The sequence below is a fragment of the Haliotis asinina genome, chromosome 5, assembly GCF_037392515.1.
Source record: "Haliotis asinina isolate JCU_RB_2024 chromosome 5, JCU_Hal_asi_v2, whole genome shotgun sequence".
Classification (NCBI taxonomy): Eukaryota; Metazoa; Mollusca; class Gastropoda; order Lepetellida; family Haliotidae; genus Haliotis; species Haliotis asinina.
The window spans coordinates 8,000,283-8,007,116 of NC_090284.1; positions in this window are offsets into that span (position 1 = coordinate 8,000,283).

A 6,834-nucleotide genomic window follows, 5' to 3' on the forward strand; every position below is an offset into this window, starting at 1 on the left:
TTACTGGATCCTGGCACCGACTTACAAGGCTATCTCTGACGTCCCGGGATTATGTTTCGATCCAGAAATCCCATCGGACGCATGATCAGCGAAACATATCAACAGGTGAGTGAGTGAGTTTTGACTTACGTCGCTTCTATCACTATTCCAGCAATATCACGGCGGAGGGCACCAGAAATGGTTTTCGCACATTGTACCCATGTGGGGAATCGAACCCGGGTGTTCGGCATGACAAGCGAACGCTTTAATAATTAGGCTTCCCCATTGTCCCTCGGGAATACAACGTCTCAGATGAAATTTGAATTATCGTTAATGTCAATTTAGTAAGACAACAGCAATTTCAAGTTTAACTCCTCTCCCCAAAGACTATTTTGGACTAAGAATTGATGAAATTATTTATTACAACTACACTTAAATAACTGTCAAACTGACGGCAATATTAAAGTTCTCTAACATCAAGGACGGTTTGTGCTCGAGAGTTCGAAAGTATTGATATTCCAGAAGACAAGTAAACAGCACTACCCGACCTGTGATTATTGATATTAATCATCTTGCTTATGTAGGTTACGATTGTGACGATTTGTCAACATGTCACGTAATGGCTGTACAGATAGACATCTTGTTATGATCAATAGCTCAAACTTCACTCGTCAAACAGTGTTGACATAAATCAGCTGACAGCGAGCCATATCATGTTTCCTCCCGTGGCATTATAAATGCATATTTCAACATCACGGAGTATGGATTATTGTTGTGTTATCTCAGACAACAGTTGTCCATAATCAACTGTTTTATTTGCAGTGATGTTTATCGGAATTGTTTTCACGAGTAAAGGAATCTAATTTTAATGTAAAATATTTCAATTAGATATGTTTTCCTATCTTGCACACGTGGTAGCTATAAATCAAATATGCATAAAGTACAATATCGTTTGATATTCTGTTTATCATCAAATACCACTTTAATCTATTAACAAGTATACTGAGTACATTCCATTCAGAGGCAGGTATTTTTTATATTCCAAATTCTGTATTTTAAGTAGGCTCTCACAACCTGTATTGCACCAGGGACTAGAGAGCCGCCTTCGTTCTCTGCCTGTTGCCAAGATGCGTAAGGAGATAGGCGCCAGAGTTTATGATTCCTTGACATTTGGTAGAACAGGGACCAGGTCATAAAACAAGTTGCCATTGGTCGAACGGGCACGTGTTTTGTTCGAGCAAGGGAAGGCTAGTAGTACGAGCCTGACCATCTCATACCATAAAGTGACGTTACTTGTTTTCTCCTTGTTTGGGGCTCGGTTGACGATAACGAGAAGTCTTAGACTGTGTCTGAGTGGAATTGTCATTTTAAACTGATACCTTAGTACGCTGCAGTTTAACATCACGATCTACCAGATAAAGAACTGGATTAAGATCAAAATCTAGTTGTATTGTACCTAAGGCATCCGGCCCGTATACAAAGTATATTGACAGTATTAGTATATTGGCAGGAAATATTGGCAGTATTATAATAGCAGGAAATATTGGCAGTATTATAAGGGCCATGCGAACAGTGAAAAGCTTGATAACATTGTGAAGTTAGTAGCGTGAAGAAATCAGACGATTCCTTAATAACTTTAAGACCGGCATTAATTTCGCATTGATACAAGCCGCTTGCACACTGTGAGTGCAAGAATCTTAATGACTACCTTAATCCTTCCCCTACGCCCACATACACGGCAATTAAAGCTATTAACCTAGAAGTGCAGGCTGCAGCCTGAAAACACGAAACGGCCTTGAAACACAAATAACACGTACACCCAGATTTTAAACAAGTTATTGGGGTCATTTAACGAGATCGTTGGCGAATTAACTGATCCTGCTAGAGCTGGCTTATATGAAGTAATGAAAAATAAATCATCTCGAAACTTATCGCGGTTTAATCTCACCCGAGCAAGTTGTTTTCAACTTGTCTTTTCAGTGCATAACGATTGTTGTCTCCTGGCCCTGCCAAGTGACGTCAGAAATGAAGTTGAGTAACTCGAATGGGACTTACACTGTCGCAGACTCCATTAAACCTCTATTAAAAAGAACTTAAACGAGAAGTGGTGGTATTTTTTAGTCTGCGTCGAAGCAGAAAACCCATAGCTGTGCGAGACGCTGAACAGAGCGCGCACGTTATCTATCACTATTTTTGGCTAACCTGAGTTCAATGTTTAGCTGATGTAAACAATGCATTAGTCTTTAAAAATCGTTAATCGACGCATAATTACCTGTGTAGTGTATCTTATCAATTTCTCCAGTCTACTTAATTTCGTGAAAAAGCTGTATGGCATTTTAAGTTAAGATGCTTCGAAGAGAAAAATACATCGATGTTGAAGTTTCATTGTTTCTGGGATAGTGATACATACCCCAAATACCGTACACCACAAACAAACTGGTCACTACATTTTTGGGATAAAATCTTGTATCTATATAAGTTATGCCGTTTCAGCATTATACAAACACGATTTTGTTCAATCATTGTTTGCAATGGGGCCTAACCCAGTGATCAATAGTATGAACATCGAAAGGAGACGGACTGGTTACCACTTCTGTAAGCTGTTGCATGTGATAACCTGTGTGGAGAAAACAATAGAACTACCTTGTATGATTGTGTGCTAATCTTTAAGGCAAGCAGTTCGTTGATAAGGTTTGGCAGAGTCATCTTTATTAGTGAGTGAGTGAGTTTAGTTTTACGCCGCACTCAGCAATATTCCAACTATATGGTGGCGGTCTGTAAATAATCGAGTCTGGACCAGACAATGATCAACAGAATGAGCATCGATCTGCGCAGTTGGGAACCGATGACATGTGTCAACCAAGCCAGCGAGCCTGATCACCCTATTCCGTTAAACGCCTCTTACGACAAGCATAGTCGCCTTTCATGGCAATTTGCGCAAGCATGGATTGCTGATGGCCAATTCCACCCCGGACCTTCACGGGTCCTCATCATTGTTACGTGTTTGGTCGTCTTGGCTGCTGGAAGCATCTGCTATGTGTATAGGCCATAGTCAGTATTGAGATGCTCCTTAACAGTGGGACGGTTGGGTAGGCTAGTGGGTAAATCGTTCGCTCACAACTCTGAAGACCCGGGTTCGATTCCCCAAATTGGTACAACGTGTGGTGCCTATTTCTGGAGCCTAGTTCCCCGCTTTGATATTGGTGGGAATTGCTAAAAGCAGCCTAAAAGCAAACTTACTCTCTCACCATACGAGTGTTTTCTCAGCGACTGTCGGTAACACCACTGACCCAAATTAGGAAGGTTTCTGAGATATATAGACTGTCAGATTTTCCTTCCAAATTCTGTTGTAAAGTATATTTATATTTGAAGGATTCAGATTACAATTTTAACTGAAATGACACATTAGGACATACTCAGAACAGAAAGGTCATAACAGTGAATGTATACGGTTGTTACCCAAGTATATTGCTTTTAATTCAGGTAACGATTTCATGATTTATCATAGCCACACCATTGTCGTTATGGAAACAACACACACAACACAACAACATGAATTATTCATGTTGCTGGGAGATACTGCAGTGCCATTTTAGATAACGTTTTCTTATCAATATCAATTGACATTAAGTTGACACTTGCCACATTGCCATGGACATTGTGGTGGAAGACGCCAGACATGGTTTGTCAGAAATCTGGGAAATCTGACACAAATGTTTATAAGATTAGGTTGTTTTCTAAAGGACAACTATTCTTAGTCAAACTGCTAATATTGCCGTAATGTCTCGCACATGCTTAAATGAGCACTGTCTTTTACTTCCAGTAATGACGAAATCACAAGCAAATGTAGCGCCATAATAGATTTCATATTGACATGGACAATCGTTACGGAACATATAACTTCCTTTGCGACTATATCGCAAATTAATTTGCCATCGGTATGTAATTATCCATTACAGAGGACAGCATTAGCAATACATGATGTCATTATCCATCCAGACGAAATTATTGATCGCCAATGACAATAGAAATGTACACGTTAAACACTGAGACTTATGTGTCTGGCGACGGAGAAAACACATTACAGCGTTGTCCATTTCCTCCTCAATGTCTATGTACAATGAAATTGATCACTGTCTACCGTATCTCGCCTTGGGGAGATATTGATACGTAGCGATATCTAACATAAAGCTTATTGATTCATCTTTTGATGTTAGGACTGTCACGTTCTGTGTGTGACACATCAGCGCTTAAGTCGGCATGGTGAAATGGACATTTACACACATAGTCAATTTCTGACGACCGAGTTATTTCGGTATGTTGTTTAGGTGAGTGAGTAGGTGGGGGTCAATGTTATGCCGCAATCAGCAATATTTCAGCTATGTGGTCTGTAAACAATCGAGTCTGAACCATACAATCCAATGACCAACACCATGAGCATTGATCTACGCAACTGGGATGCGATGACATGTGTCAGCCAAGTCACCGAGTCTGATCACTCAATCCCGTTAGTCGTCCCTTACGACAAGCATGGGTTACTGAAGATCAGTTCTAACACTGATCTTTTCAGGTTATTGTTAAGAAGTTTTGGGTATGAAAATGGCGTTTTAAACAAATCTTTAGCTGGTCAACACCGTGTCTTGATTTTAGACCCGTTAACGGTTTAACGCTAATCTGTGACGGATACTGTTATTATAAGTATCATGCAAATAACATGAATTTTCTTCATCCAATCAACTGGCCACTTATTGCCCACAGACTTATTGGGATGCAGTGACCGTGTGCGAAAATCCCAGAATTGCTCTGATTATGATCCTAGTATATGAACACCTTACTCGTGCTCGTTTGAAGTGATAACCATCAAATGTCTGCTTCAACTGTTTTTTTCCGTCCACATAATGCTAATACGCCATGATGTAACAGACACGTTGTGCGAGGCAGTGTGAGCACAAATCACTTTCTAACTTCATATCCAATTTCAGACCAAATTGCATATCCTCAGCAGTCTGTTTCCTTTCGAATGTGGATTGTTTTAAAAGAGTCAGTATTACAAATCCAAACTGACGTTGAAAGACATCGTAATGAATAGGTATTTATCTTTCCCTTCAATAGCTCTCGCTTCTCGCTTTATGGTGTTATATGCTGTTTAGCACTCTGATAGAAAAGTCGGTTAATACATCTTCTTTCCTGTTACATTTTTTGACCTCTCATAACGCAAAAAGTGTTTCTCAAAAGATCAGAGTCTTTATTCCGGCTTCCATCGCCTACGTGCACTCATATCTCACGATCTAGTGCTTCATCAACAATTAGTATGGCACATAGGCTCTGCTTTCAGCTGGGGTTTCTTATCAACAAGGCATTTTTTGTCATATCGTCTATGTACGGTCGCTGTAGTCGCTGTCTCCAACGTCATATTATCACACCGCTACATCTTGAGAGGCACATGTATGGTGGCTGTTACGTTATATCTATTGTGTCTGAACGTCGTATGCATTATGTCTGTTGTGTCATGATTACTGTCGTTGTAATGTCGTATGCACAGTTTGTTTTGTGCTACTTATAGTTTCATATCTACTATGTAACGTCATATTTACCCCGTGCTTTAACGTCATATCCGCTGTGCCTGTAAGGTCAAATTACTGTGGCATTTGATGTCATGTATGCTGTGAGTGTAAGGCTATATTACCTATGGCGTTTAACGTCATACTTACTGTGGCGTTTAACGTCATACTTACTGTGGCGTTTAACGTCATACTTACTGTGGCGTTTAATATCATTTCTGGTGTGTCTGTAAGGTCTTATTTACTGTGACCTGCCGTGTCTGTTAGGTCATACTTACTGTGGCGTTTAATATCATTTCTGGTGTGTCTGTAAGGTCTTATTTACTGTGACCTGCCGTGTCTGTTAGGTCATACTTACTGTGGCGTTTAATATCATTTCTGGTGTGTCTGTAAGGTCTTATTTACTGTGACCTGCCGTGTCTGTTAGGTCATACTTACTGTGGCGTTTACCATCATATCGGCTATGTCTGTAAGGTTTTATTTACTGTGTGGTTTTACGTCATACCTGTTATGTCTGCATAACGTTTAACGTCACATCAACTGTACATGTGTCTGGAGGTCTTATTTACAGCGGACAGCGTTTATCGTCCAATCTACTGTGTCCCTATGGTCATGTGTACTGTGGCGTTTATCGTCACATCTACTGTGTCTCTGTGGTCATATTCACTGTGGAGTTTAACTTCAGATCTGCTGATTCTGTAAAGTCATGTCGCGTTTAACGTCATATCTGATGTGTCTTTAAGGTCATAACTCTTGTTACAACATTCTATGAAACGTATAGCAGAGTTATACCGAGCCCAACTTGGACTGAAGTCTAAAGACCCCACGCTCTCATATTATGAAGGATTGGTAGAGTAGCTGCATTTGAACGTCGACTGGTCATGTCAAACCAACAGGTTCTATTGCCTCATCTAGGCTGGACTAGTGCCAGAGGGAGAATATAAATTTGGACCAGAGTCTGTTTACAGACCACTCCTCTACAGCGTGTATTTTCAAAAGAGCTTATTGTCATTTAGTGTATGTATGTGAAAACAAGAAACGATTGTTTTACACACAGAGGTGCATGACTTTGTAACAATATTGAAACTAGGCTGGGCCCTAACATGGATACTACAGTCTTTGAACTTCGAGGCGACCAGCTTTCGTTTTACTTAATGCCAAACACAGGCAGGTGAACAACAAGTACCTTTCTAACCTCTGCACGTCTGAAGCAGTGCCATCCACTAGACCCTTGATTCTGTCAGAATTGTCGAGTGAGTGAGTGAGTGAGTGTAGTTATACGCCGCACTCAACA